At 37.1% G+C, this 24,228-nt stretch overlaps 1 protein-coding gene and 3 non-coding genes across 5 annotated transcripts in view; 3 read left to right on the forward strand and 1 right to left on the reverse strand.

The window, feature by feature from the left end:
• Nucleotides 1-24,228, reverse strand: part of DGKE (diacylglycerol kinase epsilon) — a 1,358,385-nt gene that overhangs the window by 269,440 nt on the left and 1,064,717 nt on the right. The window lies entirely within an intron of this gene.
• TRNAK-CUU lies at nt 2,232-2,304 on the forward strand. Its single transcript has one exon. It is a non-coding gene; the product is annotated as a tRNA-Lys (tRNA).
• TRNAK-CUU lies at nt 4,862-4,934 on the forward strand. The gene has a single exon. It is a non-coding gene; the product is annotated as a tRNA-Lys (tRNA).
• Nucleotides 7,474-7,546, forward strand: TRNAK-CUU. The gene has a single exon. It is a non-coding gene; the product is annotated as a tRNA-Lys (tRNA).

Raw genomic sequence — 24,228 nt, forward strand, 5'->3', positions numbered from 1 at the left:
AATGTTGTATAATCTCAGTAATCCAGTCAAAAGACAGATGGACCCTCATGTTTAACACCCCCCTATAACAAAGTTAGAACGTAACCCTTGTATTGAAAAGAGAAGTTTTGATCTAGACAGATATGGCAGCATGGTGGTGCAGCGGTTAGCACTGTCACCTCACAGCAAGAGGTTCTCCAGTTCGATTCTTAGCTGGAGTGCCTTCTGTGTGGAGTCTGCATGTCCTCCCTTTGGTCAAGTGATATTTAAAGACGTGCGTGGGAGGATGGGTATCGGGCTGGCAACTTGGCACCGTAAAAATCCGCTGCCAATCATTAGCGGACTGGAGTTCCACTGTGGCGACCCCTAACCGGGAAAAGCCAAAAGGCATTGCTTTTGCTATATTGCAGCACTGACCAGCATTATTTTAGAGAACAGGTTTCCAACGTGTGCTGCGTACCTTCAGTAATGTCAGTAACACAGGGTCATCACATGTCCCACTTTATGCAGGACAGCCACTGCATGAGCAGTTGTGTCCTGTGAAAAAACATAAAAAATGTCAAATATCAGAATCAGAAATACTTTAATGATCCCGCAAGAAATTGCTGAGAATGAGAATTTTAGGACAGAAATGTTTCTACATTTCTTTCAGTACATGCATAAATCCATTATAGTGTCTTTATAACATGCAAATATTATATGAAACAGCATAAATAAATCAAATTCTAAAAAAAAAAAATGAGCTTTTATTTTAGCAGTAAACTGACGTCCAGTCATTTGCACTGGTTGTAGGTGTGGTTTGTCCTACAAAATCTCACATTTTCATACAAAAATCCCACTTTGGCAACAGAAGATGTGGCAGCCCTACAATGACACTGTATATAATTGTGCAAAAGTAGTATATGAAGTCATGACACAGCACACATACAAGGAAAGTGATCTATCTTGTGTTGATTTGCCATGAAGGGCAAGGTATTAGTGTATGAGGTAGTGAAGAGGGTAGGATTCTAGCTGTGTCACTGCCCTGATGTTGCCTTCTTGTGAGTAACTTGGAACAGCAATAACAGTTTGAAATGTTTCATGTAAGACTAAGGATTGTCAGACGGAATTAGCCACTCATCAGGCAATACAGACGGAATGATGACAAAAGAAAACACACTGTATCATTTCAGTTACTTGTCTACAGATAACAGTGGAATCAAGTACAAATAATGCATACAGTTGTAGGTAGAAAGAGAAATAAAACTGCTTAAGAGCATATCATACAGTGCAACCAATAATTCGCATGCAGTATGTATAGCAGAAAATGCATGAGAGCAGCACACAATAAAATATGAAATTAAAGGAATGCATGAGTGTGTCATACCTCTCAACTGTCCAGAGTTGTGCAGAATGCTCAAATTTTCATCTGATGTTTTTGGTCTGTTCTTCATAAAATTTGAAGTTTTCCTCCAAATCAGTGAAGAAGAAAGTCACTAAATAATGACATATATTTGAGCTCAGACTTCTTATCCTTCAGAAAATGCATGATAACACAAATTGTGTTATTCTAGCAGCTTTCTGAGTTTATATGAACAATGTAGACTACAAAACAAAAGGAACTGATGACTGTCTACTCATGTGTAAACCCTTTAGAATACATATGCATTTTTACAGAGCTATTAGCAGGTAAGAAAACCATCACACTTGGCTAGTATTCAGAGATCAATTTGAACATGAAAAAAGAAACACGACTGTTTCTACTACTGTTTGAAACGTGCATCTTTTAGATGTTTTTTACAGAAGCTAGGGCATTTGTGTCATAAAATCATTGTACTTAGCTAGCATTTAGAATTCAGCACAAAATAAAATATGAAATTAACTGAAAATTCTCTTTACCAATGTTTTAACTTTGCACTGCTCAGATGCTTTCCTGCAGGGTATTAGCAAGTCAGATCATAACATTCCTGAAAAGCTAGTTTCTCTGAGGATAAAAAGGACAGTTGAAACTAATGCATGACTGAGGGCTGTTGTGAATACAACTGCAATTTGAGAAGGAATCTGCCTAACACATCTGAAGCTTCCTGTAAGCACCCTCCCCCAACCCCTGCAGCCAAAGTTGGGACATGCCCAGAAAGCCACACTGACAATGTAAACAAAGATCAGAATCAAAACAAAAAATCTCTGGGATTGTCCCTTTAAGTTTGAAGTACAAGGCTCATACGAAGTGTTTCCTTTTACAGTGAATTAGGGAAAGCATTTATCACTAGATAGCCTGGCTAGCTCAGTCAGTAGAGCATGAGACTCTTAATCTCAGGGTCATGGGTTCAAGCCCCATGTTGGGCGACTGTATTTTCTGTTGCAGTTTATCACAGACAATTCTTGTCATGAACTTCATCATGTAGTCCCGAGTTTGATTTTTTTCCCTTCTCTTTTTTCTACTTTAAAACTTTGAACAAGTCGTTTAACCAGGCATTTTTCCTGAGTTACCCTCAAATGACACACATGCACCTACTGCATTTACCCAGTAAAAAAAGTTTGTGATTAATGTGATGGTGTGAGTTATGAGCTATGCTAGTAGAAGTTGCGTAGTGGATATGTAACATATACCAGCACAGCTAGTTGGAATTTAGTTAAGAATTATGTGTTATTTGATTATCAAACTGATTTGCACAGATGCTTTTGTTGAAAATGTATTTGTAAAGTGGCTCGTGTGAAAAATTTATCAACAGTGTGCCCTGCTGGAAAGAAAAGAAATGTTCATGCATTATTTTACTGTTTAAGTGTATATATTGTAACAGAGGATACTGGAAGAGAGGAGATTAATCTCAATCCACCTGACTTTGAGAAATACTAAGAAAATTAAATTCCTGGGCCTAGGCCTTAAAGATGTTATTTCACAGTTTTGAATGAAGCCAGTGACACAGTGTCTGTAAGGCACTTGGTTTGTTACTCTGTGTAGAAGGAGTTAAAGTTTATAATTGTTTTATGAGTTCCAGAAGCTGCACCAGATCTGAGCAAAATGCCTGTGTATCTATTATAGATATATAGGTGCTAAATCCTGGCAGTTTCTAGCAATGAGGGGTTGCATGGAAACCAGAAGTCAGACGGCAAGATGTATGTGATATCATTCTGTACACAAATAATGTTTCAATATTGGCTGAGACAGAAGCCTCAGGGTAGCATGCTTCTTGGAACCTGGCATAGAAGAATCCCTCACCTACTTCATCTTGCCTTGCTCCATTAAGTGAGTAGGAACAGTAATAATCTAGATCAGTCAGAAAAATATAGTAAGAGTAGTTAAGTATTGTTTTTCTGTAGCTGCGGGAATCTTTCCAGCGATGTTATTCTTTATATTTCCTGTGACTGAATCTATGGTGTTTATTTTAAATAGATATTTTGTGTTTTCATGTTATGTTCTTATTTGTTATTAAATATATTTACACCTTTCATTGCGGCTGGTCCTTTAGAACATGTTTTAACCTTTGAGGGTACTTATATTTATTGGTGACACTGCGACCACTCCTGAAAGCTTTGCTGTTTGGTCAACATTACCATTTGCATTACTATTAATTTCACTTGGTATAATTGGATACTCTTCCAAGAGCCTTAGAGTAGCTGGCTTTGAGGTGTCTGGTGGCAGGTTAACTACCTTATAGTCTGTGCAAATGAGGGCATAGATAGTAAAACACTGCCAGCCTTTCCCAGGTGTGTGTGTGTGTGTGTGTGTGTGTGTGTGTGTGTGTGTGTGTGTGTGTGTGTGTGTGTGTGTGTGTGTGTGTGTGTGTGTGTATCTGTTACTTGGAGCAGAGACACAAAGCACTCATTTCACATATTACTGCATTTACCCAGTAAAAAAAAAAAAGTTTGTGATTACATACATAGTATAGCAGTTATCAACACAGTTAATTGCATGAGGTTTAGAAAAGAAGAAATTAGAAGGTATAGGGTGAGAGCAGTTAGTTAATAAAGTATGGAGCAGAGAAATGTATTTGGTAAGGCTGTGAAGTAGGTACTGAGTGAGGGTGTCCGGAGTGTTAGACAACAATCAGAGAATAAATTGTCCTGAATCAAAATTTTATATTTAGTACTTTTCAGATTTGTTTTAAAATATATTTCTTAAGACTTCACATTTTCATCTCTAATACCGGTTTATAGAGATTAATTGGCAAGAAAAGAAAGCATAATAGGAAGTTTCTGTTGCGATTTGCATGTACTATACATATGCGTTTTCTTGTAATTAGTGTTCATGTACTCCACCATCATGTAAGTTGCTTAATTCTTGCCTTCATTAAAGATCAGGCTTCGAACAAAGAAAGCATATAATAGAAAGGCTTAAGGTTTCCCCAATGGCGTCGTTATGCTTGCCATCACTAATTTATTGTAAAAAGAAATGTTTTGTATAAGCCTTTCACCAGATATTTAAGTTTTAAAAGTCTCGTCAGCAGTGGAAACCAAACGTCAGCTTCCCCAGTCTCTTGACAGGGATGTTTGAATCACTTTGATGATGTCTTTTGGTGTCCAGTGGATGGCCACAGAAAAATGGGCTAAACTTTCTTCAGGTGATCAGAAGTCCCAGAAATGTGACAGGATAGGGAACTAGAGTTTGTTAAACAATTTTAAAGCAACTAGTTATCTGCCAGACTTTAAATTTAATTATCTGTTTGGCAGACAACTAATCATTTACAAGTGTTTAGCACTTTTTCAGTGTAATAATTAAGACATGCTTCTATAATGAGATCAGCAGATCCTGAAGGACATAGTAATTGAAAACGTATACCAATAGGCATCCAGTCATCACTTTACAGAACTGGCAGATATTTTAAAGATTAAGTTTGAAGGACAAGGCTCATACAAAGTGTTTCCTTTTACAGTGAATTAGGGAAAGTATTTATCATAGATAGCCCGGCTAGCTCAGTCGGTAGAGCATGAGACTCTTAATCTCAGGGTCGTGGGTTCGAGCCCCACGTTGGGCGACTGTATTTTCTGTTGCAGTTTATCACAGACAATTCTTGTCATGAACTTCATCATGTAGTCCCGAGTTTGATTTTTTCCCTTCTCTTTTTTCTACTTTAAAACTTTGAATAAGTCGTATAACCAGGCATTTCTCCTGAGTTACCCTCAAACGACAAACATGCACCTACTGCATTTACCCAGTAAAAAAATTAATGTGACGGTGTGAGGTATGAGCTATGGTAGTAGAAGTTGCGTAGTGGATATGTAACATATACCAGCACAGCTAGTTGGAATTTAGTTAAGGATTATGTGTTATTTGATTATCAAATTGATTTGCACAGATGCTTTTGTTGAAAATGTATTTGTAAAGTGGCTCGTGTGAAAAATTTATCAACAGTGTGCCCTTCTGAAAAGAAATGTTCATGCATTATTTTACTGTTTAAGTGTATATATTGCAACAGAGGATACTGAAAGAGAGGAGATTAATCTCAATCCACCTGAGTTTGAGAAATACTAAGAAAATTAAATTCCTGGGCCTAGGTCTTAAAGATGTTATTTCACAGTTTTGAATGAAGCCAGTGACATAGTGTCTGTAAGGCACTAGGTTTGTTACTCTGTGTAGAAGGAGTTAAAGTTTATAATTAAAGTTTATAATTGTTTTATGAGTTCCAGAAGCTGCACCAGATCTTAGCAAAATGCCTGTGTATCTATTATAGATATATAGGTGCTAAATCCTGGCAGTTTCTAGCAATGAGGTGTTGCATGGAACCCAGAAGTCAGACGGCAAGATGTATGTGATATCATTCTATACACAAATAATGTTTCAATATTGGCTGAGACAGAAGCCTCACGGTAGCATGCTTCTTGGAACCTGGCATAGCAGAATCCCTCACCTACTTCCTCTTGCCTTGCTCCATTAAGTGAGTAGGAACAGTAATAATCTAGATCAATCAGAAAAATATAGTTAGAGTAGTTGAGTATTGTTTTTCTGTAGCTGTGGGAATCTTACCAGCGATGTTATTCTTAATATTTCCTGTGACTGAAACTATGGTGTTTATTTTAAATAGATATTTTGTGTTTTCATGTTCTGTTCTTATTTGTTATTAAATATATCTACACCTTTCATTGCGGCTGGTCCTTTAGAACATGTTTTAATCTTTGAGGATACTTATATCTATTGGTGACACTGCGACCACTCCTGCAAGCTTTGCTGCTTGGTCAACATTACCATTTGCATTAATATTAATTTCACTCGGTATAATTGGATACTCTTCCAAGAGCCTTAGAGTAGCTGGCTCTGAGGTTTCTGGTGGCAGGATAACTACCTTATAGTCTGTGCAAATGAGGGCATAGATAGTAAAACACTGCCAGCCTTTCCCAGGTGTGTGTGTGTGTGTGTGTGTGTGTGTGTGTGTGTGTGTGTGTGTGTGTGTGTGTGTGTGTGTGTGTGTGTGTTACTTGGAGCAGAGACACAAAGCACTCATTTCACATATTACTACATTTACCCAGTAAAAAAAAAAAGTTTGTGATTACATACATAGTATAGCAGTTATCAACACAGTTAATTGCATGAGGTTTAGAAAAGAAGAAATTAGAAGGTATAGGGTGAGAGCAGTTAGTTAATAAAGTATGGAGCAGAGAAATGTATTTGGTAAGGCTGTGAAGTAGGTACTGAGTGAGGGTGTCCGGAGTGTTAGACAACAATCAGAGAATAAATTGTCCTGAATCAAAATTTTATATTTAGTACTTTTCAGATTTGTTTTAAAATATATTTCTTAAGACTTCACATTTTCATCTCTAATACCGGTTTATAGAGATTAATTGGCAAGAAAAGAAAGCATAATAGGAAGTTTCTGTTGCGATTTGCATGTACTATACATATGCGTTTTCTTGTAATTAGTGTTCATGTACTCCACCATCATGTAAGTTGCTTAATTCTTGCCTTCATTAAAGATCAGGCTTAGAACAAAGAAAGCATATAATAGAAAGGCTTAAGGTTTCCCCAATGGCGTCGTTATGCTTGCCATCACTAATTTATTGTAAAAAGAAATGTTTTGTATAAGCCTTTCACCAGATATTTAACTTTTAAAAGTCTTGTCAGCAGTGGAAACCAAACGTCAGCTTCCCCAGTCTCTTGACAGGGATGTTTGAATCACTTTGATGATGTCTTTTGGTGTCCAGTGGATGGCCACAGAAAAATGGGCTAAACTTTCTTCAGGTGATCAGAAGTCCCAGACATGTGACATGATAGGGAACTAGAGTTTGTTAAACAATTTTAAAGCAACTAGTTATCTGCCAGACTTTTAATTTAATTATCTGTTTGGCAGATAACTAATCATTTACAAGTGTTTAGCACTTTTTCAGTGTAATAATTAAGACATGCTTCTATAATGAGATCAGCAGATCCTGAAGGACATAGTAATTGAAAACGTATACCAATAGGCATCCAGTCATCACTTTACAGAACTGGCAGATATTTTAAAGATTAAGTTTGAAGGACAAGACTCATACAAAGTGTTTCCTTTTACAGTGAATTAGGGAAAGTATTTATCATAGATTGCCCGGCTAGCTCAGTCGGTAGAGCATGAGACTCTTAATCTCAGGGTCGTGGGTTCGAGCCCCACGTTGGGCGACTGTATTTTCTGTTGCGGTTTATCACAGACAATTCTTGTCATGAACTTCATCATGTAGTCCCGAGTATGATTTTTTCCCTTCTCTTTTTTCTACTTTAAAACTTTGAATAAGTCGTATAACCAGGCATTTCTCCTGAGTTACCCTCAAACAACAAACATGCACCTACTGCATTTACCCAGTAAAAAAATTAATGTGACGGTGTGAGGTATGAGCTATGGTAGTAGAAGTTGCGTAGTGGATATGTAACATATACCAGCACAGCTAGTTGGAATTTAGTTAAGGATTATGTGTTATTTGATTATCAAATTGATTTGCACAGATGCTTTTGTTGAAAATGTATTTGTAAAGTGGCTCGTGTGAAAAATTTATCAACAGTGTGCCCTTCTGAAAAGAAAAGAAATGTTCATGCATTATTTTACTGTTTAAGTGTATATATTGCAACAGAGGATACTGAAAGAGAGGAGATTAATCTCAATCCACCTGAGTTTGAGAAATACTAAGAAAATTAAATTCCTGGGCCTAGGTCTTCAAGATGTTATTTCACAGTTTTGAATGAAGCCAGTGACACAGTGTGTGTAAGGCACTAGGTTTGTTACTCTGTGTAGAAGGAGTTAAAGTTTATAATTGTTTTATGAGTTCCAGAAGCTGCACCAGATCTGAGCAAAATGCCTGTGTATCTATTATAAATATATAGGTGCTAAATCCTGGCAGTTTCTAGCAATGAGGTGTTGCATGGAACCCAGAAGTCAGACGGCAAGATGTATGTGATATCATTCTATACACAAATAATGTTTCAATACTGGCGGAGACAGAAGCCTCATGGTAGAATGCTTCTTGGAACCTGGCATAGAAGAATCCCTCACCTACTTTATCTTGCCTTGCTCCATTAAGTGAGTAGGAACAGTAATAATCTAGATCAGTCAGAAAAATATAGTAGAGTAGTTGAGTATTGTTTTTCTGTAGCTGTGGGAATCTTACCAGCGATGTTATTCTTAATATTTCCTGTGACTGAAACTATGGTGTTTATTTTAAATAGATAGTTTGTGTTTTCATGTTCTGTTCTTATTTGTTATTAAATATATCTACACCTTTCATTGCGGCTGGTCCTTTAGAACATGTTTTAATCTTTGAGGATACTTATATCTATTGGTGACACTGCGACCACTCCTGAAAGCTTTGCTGTTTGGTCAACATTACCATTTGCATTAATATTAATTTCACTCGGTATAATTGGATACTCTTCCAAGAGCCTTAGAGTAGCTGGCTCTGAGGTTTCTGGTGGCAGGTTAACTACCTTATAGTCTGTGCAAATGAGGGCATAGATAGTAAAACACTGCCAGCCTTTCCCAGGTGTGTGTGTGTGTGTGTGTGTGTGTGTGTGTGTGTGTGTGTGTGTGTGTGTGTGTGTGTGTGTGTGTGTATCTGTTACTTGGAGCAGAGACACAAAGCACTCATTTCACATATTACTGCATTTACCCAGTAAAAAAAAAAAAGTTTGTGATTGCATACATAGTATAGCAGTTATCAACACAGTTAATTGCATGAGGTTTAGAAAAGAATAAATTAGAAGGTATAGGGTTAGAGTAGTTAGTTAATAAAGTATGGAGCAGAGAAATGTATTTGGTAAGGCTGTGAAGTAGGTACTGAGTGAGGGTGTCCGGAGTGTTAGACAACAATCAGAGAATAAATTGTCCTGAATCAAAATTTTATATTTAGTACTTTTCAGATTTGTTTTAAAATATATTTCTTAAGACTTCACATTTTCATCTCTAATACCGGTTTATAGAGATTAATTGGCAAGAAAAGAAAGCATAATAGGAAGTTTCTGTTGCGATTTGCATGTACTATACATATGCGTTTTCTTGTAATTAGTGTTCATGTACTCCACCATCATGTAAGTTGCTTAATTCTTGCCTTCATTAAAGATCAGGCTTAGAACAAAGAAAGCATATAATAGAAAGGCTTAAGGTTTCCCCAATGGCGTCGTTATGCTTGCCATCACTAATTTATTGTAAAAAGAAATGTTTTGTATAAGCCTTTCACCAGATATTTAACTTTTAAAAGTCCCACCAGCACTGGAAACCAAACGTCAGCTTCCCCAGTCTCTTGACAGGGATGTTTGAATCACTTTGATGATGTCTTTTGGTGTCCAGTGGATGGCCACAGAAAAATGGGCTAAACTTTCTTCAGGTGATCAGAAGTCCCAGATATGTGACAGGATAGGGAACTAGAGTTTGTTAAACAATTTTAAAGCAACTAGTTATCTGCCAGACTTTTAATTTAATTATCTGTTTGGCAGATAACTAATCATTTACAAGTGTTTAGCACTTTTTCAGTGTAATAATTAAGACATGCTTCTATAATGAGATCAGCAGATCCTGAAGGACATAGTAATTGAAAACGTATACCAATAGGCATCCAGTCATCACTTTACAGAACTGGCAGATATTTTAAAGATTAAGTTTGAAGGACAAGGCTCATACAGAGTGTTTCCTTTTACAGTGATTTAGTAAAAGCAGTTATTGCTAGACAGCCTGGCTATCTCAGTCAGTAGAGCATGAGACTCTTAATTTTGTGGTCGTGCGTTCGAGCCCCACGTTGGGCGGCTGTATTTTCTGTTGCAGTTTATCACAGACAATTCATGTCATGTTGTTCCGAGTTTGATTTTTTACCTTCTCTTTTTTCTACTTTAAAACTTTGAGCAAGTCGTTTAACCAGGCATTTCTCCTGAGTTACCCTCAAACGACACACATGCACCTACTGCATTTACACAGTAAAAAAAAAAAAAAGTTTTGTGATTAATGTGACGATGTGAGTTATGAGCTATGGTAGTAGAAGCAGGGTAGTGGATATGTAACATATACCAGCACAGCTAGTTGGAATTTAGTTAAGGATTATGTGTTATTTGATTATCAAATTGATTTGCACAGATGCTTTTGTTGAAAATGTATTTGTAAAGTGGCTCGTGAAAAATGTATCAGCAGTGTGCCCTGCTGGAAAGAAAAGAAATGTTCATGTATTATTTTACTGTTTAAGTGTATATATTGCAACAGAGGATACTGAAAGAGAGGAGATTAATCTCAATCCACCTGAGTTTGAGAAAAAATAAGAAAATTAAATTCCTGGGCCTAGGTCTTAAAGATGTTATCTCACAGTTTTGAATAAAGCCAGTGACACAGTGTTTGTAAGGTGCTTGGTTTGTTACTCTGAGTAGAAAGAGTAAAAGTTTATAATTGTTTTATGATTTCCAGAAGCTGCACCAGATCTGAGCAAAACGCCTCTGTATGTATTATAGATATATAGGTGCTAAATCCTGGCAGTTTCTAGCAATGAGGGGTTGCATGGGAATCAGAAGTCAGATGACCAGATGTATGTGATATCATTCTGTACACAAATAATGTTTCAATATTGGCTGAGACAGAAGTCTCAGGGTAGCCTGTTTCTTGGAACCTGGCATAAAATGATCCCTCACTTACTTTGTCTTGCCTTGCTCCATTAAGTGAGTAGGAACAGTAATACTCTAGATCAGTCAGAAAAATATAGTGACAGTAGTTAAGTATTGTTTTTCTGTAGCTGTGGGAATCTTTCCAACTATGTTATTCTTAATATTTTCTGTGATTGAAACTATGGTGTTTACTATAAATAGATATTTTGTGTTTTCATGTTCTCTTCTTATTTGTTATTAAATATATTTATACCTTTCATTGCGGCTGGTCCTTTAGAACTTGTTTTAACTTTTGAGGGTAATTCTATCTTTTGGTGACACTGCGACCACTCCTGAAAGCTTGGCTGTTTGGTCAACATTACCATTTGTATTAATATTAATTTCACTCTGTATAATTGGGTACTCTTCCAAGAGCCTTAGATTTGCTGGCTTTGAGGTGTCTGGTGGCGGGTTAACTACCTTATAGTCTGTGCAGACGAGGGCATAGCTAGTAAAACTGTGCCAGCCTTTCCCAGGTGTGTGTGTGTGTGTGTGTGTGTGTGTGTGTGTGTGTGTGTGTGTGTGTGTGTGTGTGTGTGTGTGTGTGTGTGTGTGTGTGTGTGTGTGTCTGTTACTTGGAGCAGGGTCACAAAGCACTCATTTCACAGAGAGAGAGAGAGTGGTGGATGACTTTGCTTGGACACCCCTCTGCTGAGGACTTAGCTCTGCAGCTGTGTCAGTGGGAGCCATACTGGGGACCTGGGGAGAGAGGGAGAGAAATCAGACCCCAGGCTGAGTGTGTTCCCTGTGTTCTCTTAAAGAGATATTGTGCTTGATGCAGAGAGCTGCATCTGGAAATACTGAGCGTATCCATTTGTATTCCAAAGGAATATCCCTTTCCAGTGTCAGTGGTAAGGAGTCAGGCTCCTTGATTACTGGCCCATTGAGGGGACGTCACAATTAACTTGATGATGACCCTTCAATCCTTTCCCCTAAAAGAGGTTTGTTAACAAAATACCTTTTGATATTGTCTTTGTCTTTGGATATTCTTCTATCATTTAGACGTCTGCAGGGTGTATTTTTACTGTATGTTTTGGCCAGTGATATATATTTCTTAGAGTTTCGTTACTATGTGAGGGATAGTTGTATGAGGTACTGAAAAGAAGCAGTGAAAATCAGTTGGGTTTACTTTTGAAATAGTTTTTCACTATAACATTTCTGTGCCTTTTTCTGTAGAATGTTCTTAAGTTTGTATTATTATGCTTTGTTTTAACTGCTCACTGCAGCATTAAAGCAAACTAAGTTTCTCTGTGTGAAATTTGAAAAGACTGATTTTGTACTTTTAAAGAAGTGTGAAACAAAACATGAACATAAACTGAAATGTTTTTTAAATGGGGAGCAAGGTAGAAGACAGATGCACAAGAACACAGGTATATGCGATGTGGGTATCAAGAAGATTTGAAATGACAATTTCCCAAAGATGATCACCTGTTGCTTAGACCAGGAGCACACAGAAGACTGAAAGACCTGTGTAATACTTGGTGGTGCCATAGTGGAAGCACAGACATAGCCCAAACTGCTGTGGACAGCACTGTCAGATAGTGAAAGGACACAGCACACAGCAGAGTATAGGATGAAAAGTTCAAAACCTGTTTACATACATAGTATAGCAGTTATCAACATTGGGAACCTACTGCTGTGAATTTCCAAAAACTGCATATATGCCCCTGCCATTATATCTATATGTATATCTGTCTGTCCCTTTTTCTATCTATATATGTTTATAAATATTGGCACATAGCTCTGACTGATAATGCCTACCACTTGAAAAGGTATGTGTGTTTTATTTCACATCTTTCTGTCATCTTAATATGCAGGATCTGTAGTGCTTTACAGACATTACTGGCAGCATATAGACAAAAGTATATCATGGCTAGGATATAGTTGTCTACAGACAGAAACCTTGTATCTTGTATATGCTGCTAACAGATGTAAACTGTCATTCTCATGTCTGATTTGTGGAGGGGGTGTTCTTTTGGAAACGTAGCACTGTTCTTCATTTTTTTTAAATGATTTGAGTAGTACTATAGTCTTACTATGCAGTGCAGACACACTATATATGTGCCATTGATCATCTGTACTCTACGCTTCATTGTTCTTACGTAGAGTCCTTGGCCTTCTGCTTCACTAGAGAGTGAAGTTGCTCTTTAATTTCAGTATTTTTAACGGTTATGGTTTCAATTGCAGAGTCTTGTTGTGTAGGAAAAATGTGTAAATATAATAATAAAAAGTTTTATATATTGTTAGTGCATACATCTCTGTTCTTCATTTCAGTCTGAGATTGATTTGACATCCAGTTCAGAATCTTGTTCACTTTTTTTTAATAATTTTTTTTATTAATTTTAAGTGACAAATTCTTATACATAGAATATAGTAACATTTAAAGAATATACCAGTAAAAACTATATACAATGTGCATAACAAATTAACAAAATAAAAACCTTTATACTTACATTTTGTCTAGTAACTTATTAAGTTTTAACCATGACTTTTTTTATGTGTCATTTTGTTTGTTCTTGAAGTTAAAGTTTGCAATTACGTATAACATACAATCTTGGCTAGTGAGATAAATTCAGTGAATAAGAGGATATTTTTAGATTTCCAATTTACCGTAATAACTTTCCTTTCAATTGCAAGTAACAACTAAAGGAGATGAACTTGAACTCTTGGAATACATGTATGTATAGGGGCATTATATAGTATCAGAGAATTAGAAAGTTCACATTTGTCTGACCACAGTGCTTTTATAAAGTTTTTAAATTCTGCCAATAATGCATTTAGGGTTACCACCCGTCCCACTTTACGAGGGACAGTCCCTCTTTGGGCAGTTGTGTCCTGACAAAAAATTGTAAAAATGGCAAATGTCCTGAGATTTTAGGACAAAATTATTTCCTATATTTTATGTAATAGTTGCATAAAACAGTTATTCTGTATCTAAAATACCTAAATGTTACAAGAAACAGAATAAGCAACTAAAATGCTACAAGAATAAGCTTTTATTTAGGCAAAAAAGTGAAGTTCTAACCTTTGTACTGACCGTGGGTATGTGTCGGCCTGTAAAATCTGATGTTTGTACCAAAAATGTCCCACTTTGGCCATTTGAAAAGGTGGCAACCCTAAATGCATTACATTTTTACATTTAAGAAACATATGTTCCCAACCTGCTCTTATTGTTTCTTCACATCTCCAGCATTTGTTTACGTCATTCTTTCAGATTATTGCAATTTTTATAAGGAATGATAAAAGTTCTATGTAAATATTTCCATGAGAATATTTTCCAAAAGGGTGATGATGTTGTATAGTTAATTGATTTAAGAATTAAAGTGTTAACATTCTCTGAAAAACTTCTTTTATTAGTTTTTTCTGGATAGTTCCATAACGAACCTTCTGGTATTTGTAAGTCTAATTTTAATGTTTTGTATATTTTAGATATTGAAATAATGTTATTTTTCAAGCTATTTATTTCACTAAGGAGTAGTAATATTTTAGGAAACAATGCAATGTTTGATATTTGAGATTTTTTAAGTTCATTAACAATATATTCTCTAAAAATCTGAATGTTTAGCCAGTTATTATTATTATTTTTATATCTAGCCAGAAGCAGACATGGTTCTTGTATGTTATTATTTATTAAAAATTGATGCCAAAAAAATTAAACTATTTTCTGTCATGTCATTAATTTTGGCTATGTTAAACGAATCAAGGCATGCCTTTGTATATGCTATGGGAAATAATAATAAGTTAAATTTTTTTCATCATATGAGTTTTATTTAGTTATTTTTTAAATTGGGATAATATATATTTAAGAAATGAAGAAGTTTTTTTTTAATTTCTGTTTGTATTATAAATAAAATCCTTTAAGACTAGATAAACTTTTATAGTTTCTGAAAATATAGTGTTTTCTATGTTTATATCTGAGTTGCCTAGGAGCTCACTTATGTGAAGATTCTTCCAATTTGATTCATATTTAGGATTTACCCATTGAGTTATTATTTTAAGTATTACTGACTCTGCATATAGTTCTAAATTTGTAAACAAAATTCCGCCATCTTCCCAGTTTTTGTAATGCCATGAATAAGTGACTCTTGGTTTTTGAGGAAACCATAAGAATTTTAGTAGCACAGAGTTTAATTGCTTATTAAAGGAGTACAACAGGTTTCTCTAATGTATTCCTCAACTTCAAGGCCCTTTTCCTCCATATTTACATTGTCCTCTGTAAAGAAACAACAATAAAGCATTTACAATTTTTATAATTCCCCTTACTTCAGTAACAGAAGCCTACCTTCTCATACTGTGATGGTTTCACTTACAAAATGATTCTCTCACGTTTGAATAAAGCTTGCTGGAGTCGCCCAATTACTGACATCATCGAGGTCAGGCAGTGCAGGTACTTTTTTTTTTTTTTTTAATCGGTTCCCTCCCCCAAAGTGACATCACCACAGCCGTCATCTGATTCTAACTAAAATAATAAGACCCACCCATTCTGTGATGTCATGGCTCCCTTGTCCTTCCCCCAGCCTGAGTACTCAAATACAAGTGGAGGAGGTAGGGTACTTCTTTTTAGCATTGTGTTTCCAGTACGCTGTATTTCCCTATTGGAACCTTGTGTGAGTCTCTTTCTGCATCAGCTTCCCTCGTGGATTTATACTGGTGAGTATGACATTTTTTGTAGAAATACATTGTTTGACAGCAAAGTATCAGTATCTCTTTAATGTGGCATCTTCATTTCTCCTGGCTTTTCGGTCGCTGCGCTGCATAAGTTCACACGTGCATCCAAAAATGTTTAAACATTGCCTGTTTGGGTCCTGCTGACCAAACAACTGTTGTGGATACATGTATGCACTTGGTATTGAACTGTGGCGCTTTAGTACTGTACTTTTTTATATTTGTTTGCCTTTGTGGCAGCATTCTAGCTGTTCTGCGTGGTGTTGGTTATCAGTGGCAATTATTACTATAAAGTTGTCTTCTTTCCGAAGTTATTTTCTCTAACTTTCCTAAAGAGCAGTACCACTGACTACCTTAAAGATTTCCTGTTCAATATGGGTAGTTGTTGTGCAGTCTTGTAATATGTTCAGTGAGAAGGTGTAATGAAAAAACTTGCTGTCCATTGTCTGTTGCATTAGTCCCACTTATGTCTGCAAATTGGCACTGTTTTACTCCTTTAATGCCCTGTACTTCTTTTTTTTATGTAATTTCCTTTCCTGTGGCATTCCTTTGCCAGCTCTTCCATGTGGTCTTGGTTGCCAATAGCAACTGTTTTTCTTCATGGCCCTGTGATGTCTGAAGTTTTGTGTGTGCACGACTGTGCAATTATGAACTTCCAAGCCATTATTTTACACTCGCTTAGCTGTTTACTTTTTTTTTCTTATTTTATACTCGCTAAACAGCTTAGCGAGTGTAAAGTACTGGCTTGTTAGATCGTAATTGCATGCTCACACCGACAAACACTCGATTATGTTGCTGTGTTCTCCCATCGGTTATTTGCCACCTACAAATTTTTTTTATGTAAAATATGTCTCTCTGCAGACATAAGGGTAGTCGGTTTGATTCTTGTGTTGTTTGGGCAGTGATTGCAAGTGCGTGGGGAGATAATGAAATGTGTGTGTATGAATGTAGGAGTGCCTGCGTGTGTGTATGACAGAGCGAACAGTAAGGGAATGCATGGAGAGTGTGTGTATGAATGTAAAAGTGCCTGCATGTGTGTGAGAGAGTGAACAGTAAAGCAATGCATGGAGAGTGTGTGTATGAATGTAAAAGTGCCTGCGTGTGTGTATGAGAGTGCGATCAGTAAAGGAATGCATGGAGAGTGTGTGTATGTCTTTTGAAGTGCCTGCATGGGTGTATGAGAGAGCGATCAGTAAAGTAATAAACTCCTGTTCATAAAAAATAAAATGCACCATATTAACACTTTTTATTTACATGTTGTTGTTTGTCTTTCGGCTTTTTCCCGGTAAGGGGTCACTACAACAGAACTCCGGTCTGCTAATGATTGGCAGTAGATTTTTACGAAACTCCAAGGTGCCAGCTCGATGCCCAACCTTCAACGAAGGCACGCCCATTTACGCACGCATGTCTTTTGAACGCTACCCAACCACGGGGAGGACATGCAGACTCCACACAGAAGGCACTCCCAAGCCAAGCTGAGAATCGAACGGGAGAACCTCTTGCTGTGAGGTAACAATGCTACCGCCATACCACCGTGGCATACTAACACTTTTTAAATTACTAATCTTAAAACCCTTATAAAGGCAGTTATCATTTAAAGAGCTACCCATACAAGGGATTGTAATTTACCATGCCTGGGAAACATCTTACTACTTTTGCGTTTCAGTATGGTGACATGTTGTATATTGCCTTAACTGTATTTAGATTTGGTGACCCTTCCTTCCTTGAACATATATTACCATAAAACTCGAGAAATTATGTATTAAATTTGCATTTCAGTTTAATGTCAAAATGATTTGCATATTTGTAAAACTTGGCTTATAGAATCATTGTTTCTGTGTCTTGCCACAGGCTGCATCGTCAAAGAAAATGTTAACATTCAGAATGCCTGGGATAAAATATATTATACATCTGAAAATTTCTGCAACCAATCTTACAACCCAAATTAAACTCCTGTATCTTCTAAGACCTTTGTGATTAAAAATGTATTTGTTATTCTGTTCTTAGGATTCACCTCCATTTGGTAGTAACCTGCCTTCACATCCATTTTGCTAAAAACAGTAGCACCATTCAACATAATGATAATGTCATCCAAAGTACTTTCCCTTAGGATGGCTTTATTTACCATACATATATCAATGCTACAGTCATAGTGCAGGTGTGCTTTGGCATAGGCATGGTATGCAATGGCTAGCCATTCACTCCAACATCAAGAACTGACTAGCCATTGTCACAATAGCACAGGCATCTGGTATCCCACAGCAGTTCTATTAATTTAGTTTTGAATGCTTCCAGGTTGCTTTGCTCCCTAGCTACTCCTGGGAGATTATACCAACCTGCTGAATCCAGCTTTGAGAATGCATGTTTTCCTGTGGTTGTCTTGAAACATGATCTGATAAGTATTAGGCCATCTTCCTGACTGTCTCTCAGATAAGAGTTTGGTTAATATGTAGTTTGGATTTTAGAGGTAGACAAAGTCCCATTTTAATAATTTCTATATCTTTGAACCAAGTAGAAAGGTTGTTCTTTCATTGATGGGTAGCTACTTGAAGCATTGGAGGAAATAGCAAAGATGCATATTTGGTTCTGCAAGTAATTCAAATCTACAGATCTTTGTAAAAATAACAGTACAAGTGCTATTTGTATTTGTGGTAGAGTGAAGAGCTATTAAAGGGAGCCCATGCTCAGTTTTTGGGATAAGTATGTTTATAGCTTTGGTTGTGCACATGCTGGAGGTGAGAAGGTATGAGAGCTTGTAGCATAAATTTAGTTATTTAAGGTTCCGCTAATATTATCTGTATGGTTTGTTAATAAGAGAGTAGGGTCCAATGTGATCCTGGATATTTTTGCTCTGTTACTACAGGCAGCATATTGCCTGATGTGTCAGTTATTGTCAGGTGCAGAGTTTTAGCAAGCTATTATGGGGTGCCAAAGAACATTACATTTGATTTTCTCTGACTAATAATCAGCATATTATCATGTGTGCATTGGCAGATCCTTGCAAAACTTATTCTGAGTTTTTGCATAGGGTGTTAGTGTTTTTACTTGATTTTAACAGCAGATGATGATCAGCATTCATTCCTATATTGAGCTGTGATTTCTTGTGCCACAGATGATGACCTGTAGCTTGCTCAGATATGGTAAGGGACACTCTCTCCAGTTATTTGCATGTGGGTAAATGCCTGGGTGTCATCCGGTTTGAAAAATATTGAAGAATACTTGTTGCTAATCAAGACTGAGACACATTTCCACCTTATGTCCCATTCTCTTGTGCCTCATGGTCTACATGTGTGCAAGGCAATTTAGCCTTGCACTGACAAGAGTACATTCCGTGGCTTTAAACCATGTCTGTGTAATGTCACAAATCCGATGTTTCTGTATTCTCTACAGAGCTTGTAGGTTGTGCAGTTTCTTCTGAATTCCTTCTGACTGTATTTGCATTGCCATTATTTTTGTCACTGTCTTGATGTGAAATCCGTTTTCAATGTGTAATTGTTTTGTTTTGTTTAGCATATGGTCATCAGTGATTGTGCTACAGCACTTGAAAGCAATTGTAGCAGTACATCGATGAGTATATTTGCTTTTTATGCATATGGCTGTGGGTTCTACTACCACAACCTGTAGATGGATAGGAAATCGTAAGTTGTACTCTAATGTTGGGTGCTGTAATCATGACTGTCTTAGTTTATTTGGTTTGCCATCCATTCCCTATTGCAATGTTATTTTTTTACTGTAACCTAGGCAATGTATTTTGGCAGTAGGCACACAATCTGTAGATGAAACACTGAATTGGACATTGCAATGGATAATTCAGATCTGCCTTATGCAAGATATGCAAGGCAGCAGTTAAGGGACTACAGTATAAGGTCAGACCATTGAGATGGCACCATTTTGAGCTTCTACCCCGGGATGCCACTGGAAACGTTCATAGTGTGCCCAGTCAAACTAACCAGGTAAACAACCAGATAACAAAATATTTACTGCAACTTGCTAAGAAAGAGCAAACCTCTACAGGTAGCCAGTAAAGTGAATCAAACCAAACAGCCAGAGAATCATGGAAATTTGTTTATACAGAAAAAAAATCTTAATTACATCTGGTAACAGGTCATGTTACATTTCAATATGTTCATTTTATTCAGTAGTAGTGTAGTAACACTGATGTTTGGAAACACAGAAATTTGGTATGCATACTTGTACATTCTGCACGGCAAATGATGCTTAGGTGGTGTATCGCTTGCATACTTCTCTGTTGTAATTGATCAGATACTGCTAGTGTGCAGTGCGGGAATAGAAAGATTAAAACATTACCCTGGTATCAGAGGTGGCAGTGCAACATATTCATAGTGGCTTAACATGAGAGTAGCTCTAAACAAGCACCATGTGAATCCTGAACAAGCACCTAGAATTATTCAGTGCAGCTTCCACACCTTAAAGGGACAATCCCAGGGATTTTTTTGTTTTGATCCAGCCTTTATTTACTTTTCAAGTTTGTCTTTCTGAGCATGCTCACCTGTGGCTGAGAGGGGTAGGGGAAGTGTGCCTGCAGGAAGTTTCAAAGGAGTTGGCCACATTCCATCTCAAATTGCAGCTCCACTGAAAACAGCTTTCCATGTGAGCCAGTCATTGGTCTAATCTGTGCATTTTATCCATTCAGAAAAGTAGCCTTTCAGACATTTTACGACCAGACTGCTGCTGCTACTCTAGAATGCACAGCAGTAATGCAATTCTTATAATTATTTTGTTTCTAAAATCAGTTGCTTGCTAGACTATTTTGTTTACCTTTTAGTGTAGTGTAAGTCACATATTCACACAGAGTCAGAATTTTCAGACAAGCTTGTGTGCATACTGCAGGTTAGATTTCACAAACTTCACAGTTGGATGTTTATTATAGGAACTGCTTAGAATTTAATTTGTTGTTTTGAACTTCCCCTCCCCTACCCAGAGACTATCAGTTGAATGACTGGTTTAGCATCAGCCTGAGAAGCCATCTAGTCAAACTCAGACCTGCAGCCTTTGCAGCAGTGAAATTACATCTTTAGTATGTGCTTGTTTTTTGTAAAACTTAGTGGAAAGCTTATCCCAACTTAGGCAATTGTATTTTCTTTTGTTTGCTTTTGTTTTATATTTGTTGCTACATGCTTTTTTTCCCTTCACTGGTAATTATTTGTCATGTTCTGCAACAGTGTTGCTTATTAGTGCATGTACTCATGCAGACATATATTTATAAGACAGTTTCTCCACATTTCACAGGAAGCATTGCTTTGGACATTTTCGTCTTGGAAACAAATCCACTGAGTTGCAAATATCCTAAGATTCTAGAAGAATAAAATCTTACAATAAAAAAAAAAATGTTAGACAACTGTGAAATTGAATCTTGTTACTGTACTAAAAGTATTTTCCCAATAGGTGACACCCTTCATGAATCACACACACAGTAACTGTCTCTATAATATGGATTTCATTCCACTGAATTTATTTTCTTTATCTTTCCTGCATGGTGGTAAAATGTTGGGATCTTTCACTCTTTTGCTGAATATTTGACTGCAGTAGAGTTACACTGGTTACCATTTGAAAGTTGAGGTAAATGTATTCTCTCTATTTCCCTATCTGTGTGCATAAGCATGTATGAAATATGTGATCTAAGTTTATATTCATGTAGTTGTAAAACCAGTCTTGCTATGTCTTACTGACCGGCTTGTAATTCAAGGCATTCTTGAATGTCAGTCAAATTTGTATATGCTGGATATTTAATTGTTGTTGTTTGTCTTTCAGCTTTTTCCTGGAAAAGGGGTCACCACAGCGGAACTCCGGTCCGCTCATGATAGGCAGTAGATTTTTACAAAACACCGAGGTGCCATCTCAACACCCAACCTTCAACAAAGGCATGCACATTTACGCATGCATGTCTTTTGAATGCTACCCAACCGCGGGGAGGACATGCAGACTCCACACAGAAGGCACTCCCAAGCCAAGCCGAGAATCAAACGGGAGAACCTCTTGCTGTGAGGTAACAACACTACCACTGTACCACCACAGAATCATGCTGGATATTTAATAATGTGTGTATTTTATTAGACCTTTGTATGCAGCGACCTACTTGTTGTAGGTTGGATATGTAATAATGCGTGCATTTTATTAAACCTTTGTATGCAGTGCACCTACTTGTTGTAGGCTGGATATGTAATAATGCATGTATTCTATTAGGCCTTTGTATGCAGTGCACCTACTTGTTTTAATGGCATACTTCACCTCCAATATTGGAATTCACATAACTTTTCTCAAACTTGCCTTTTTTGCAACTTAAATGGCTGTGTTGATGAGACCACTTACCCCCTTATCAAGATGGAAATAGATAATAATTTAAAGAAATAAATGCATATGCCATGTCATTATGTGTTTATCATATGCATTGCTTTGGTTGATTAAAATGGATTTGCTGTATATCTTTATGTTGTTATAGATCTATATATATATATATATATATATATATATATATATATATATATATATATATATATGTGTGTGTGTGTGTGCATTTTTATTTATTTTCTTATTTGACATTTGTTATCCAGGTTAGTAAACTGAGCCAAAGGCCCATTTCAGTGGAGTCCCATAAAAAAGGCTAAAAAAAATGCACACATATATACACACACACACACACACACACACACACACACACACACACACACACACACACACACACACACACACACAAACCTGTCTCTGAATTTGTTTGTGTGTCTGTTTATATACATAGATGTACACACACCTGTACATGTGGTGTGTTTGTGGATATATATATATATACATGCAGACACTCATTCACTGTCATGCAGGAGGTATTTTGACTAAGGTGACAGTATAGCTGCTCCTTACAGCATTCATGTCACTGACCCTTTATTGCTAGTTTTACAAGTAACAAGGTTTTTTTTTCCATTCGTCATATGCCACTTGACAACAATATTAAAAGTGTGGCTCAGACTACAGAAACTACAGATCCATAAGCTTAACCAGCCTTATCTGTAAGGCCATGGAACAAATCATCATGAACCCTATAAATAAGGACATAGATGACCTCCATACCCTTAATCTGACACATTTGGTTTTGTCAAAGAGGCATACCTGTTAAACCTGGTAGACTTCTTCAAAAGCATCACCAGGGCGAGGCATAAATGAAGGTCAATCTGTGCACACAAACTACCTTGACTTAACAAAGGCCTTCAATACACTCCCACATTCGGGCATCACTGATAAACTCTCCCAGTTGAATATAAACGTTTATGTTGTCAGGTTGTTTGCTAACCATCTCACTTTCAGATAAGTCAGTCAAAATTGGGGACTTTACCTCGACCAGCAGACCTGTCAGCAGTGGGGGTCAGTGCTGTGCCCCCTATTGTTTATAATATACTTCTCAGAACTTCAGGCCAAAACTGAGGGCCTGTGTCTAACTTTGCTGATGACTGCAAATCAGGTGTAATCATTTTATGCCCAGAAGATGTCAATATACTTTTAGAAGGTCTTACACAAATGAATGACTGGTGTCAAAGCCGTGGACACAAACTCAATGCTAAAAATGCATTATCATCCCATTCGGTAAAAACGATATCCATGCAGACTACCATATAGATAATAATACTATAAGTAACAACTCAGTACTGATAGAATTGGGAATGCAAGTTGACTGTAGCCTAATCTTTGACCACCATGTGTCTACTGTGGTAAGGAAGGCCTTCTACATTGCTCACCTCATTAGCAAAGGCATTGCCTCGAGAGCAAAACAGGTCATAACTCCCCTGTACTCGACCCTCATCAGGCCAATAACTGAGTACAATGCTCCCTTTGTATGTACCTCACCTGGCACCTGCAGCAACTTGAGAGACCCCAGAGATTTCTAACCAAGAAAATTACAGCGTCTCCATCACATGTCATACATTGACAGACTCAAGTCATCGTCACTGTACTCAGTAGCATACAGACTACTTAGAGAAGACTTGTGCCTGGCCTATAGAGCAATCTCAGATCCAAACTTAATTGAAATGCTGCATATCCACAAGACTAATGGGATAAGGGTCACTTGCTCCAGGGACCTTTACCTGGCCTGCGACATAAATAGAACCTGCTGGAGAGACAGATATGTCTCTGAGGTTGCCACTCCTCATGAATTGGAAACCAGTTCACATCAAACAGATCCCCTCTATGAGCCTGTTTATGTGTAGCCTGGATGACTGGATGGGAACCAAACACCACACCTCGCCAGTACGGCATGCTCGGCCAAACCAAAACGTAAAAAACACTAGAGGCCAGCATAGACAGTCCAATATTTAATTGGGAAGTTTACACAAATAAATCTCCAAACAGGACATAAAAATGTCCAATGATTCTTCAAAAAATTCAAACCGGTTTCGTCGAAATGCCTTCTTCGGTGAAAAATAGAGAATCAAATAAGAACCAAATCATGAATATTTATAGCATACACCAGCCAATGACAAATAGTGGTATAATCCAACCCCTTCACATGTGAGAATACTGGT

Source organism: Protopterus annectens, chromosome 12.part0 (assembly GCF_019279795.1).
Source record: "Protopterus annectens isolate FY-2018-M chromosome 12.part0, PAN1.0, whole genome shotgun sequence".
Lineage (NCBI taxonomy): Eukaryota > Metazoa > Chordata > Ceratodontiformes > Protopteridae > Protopterus > Protopterus annectens.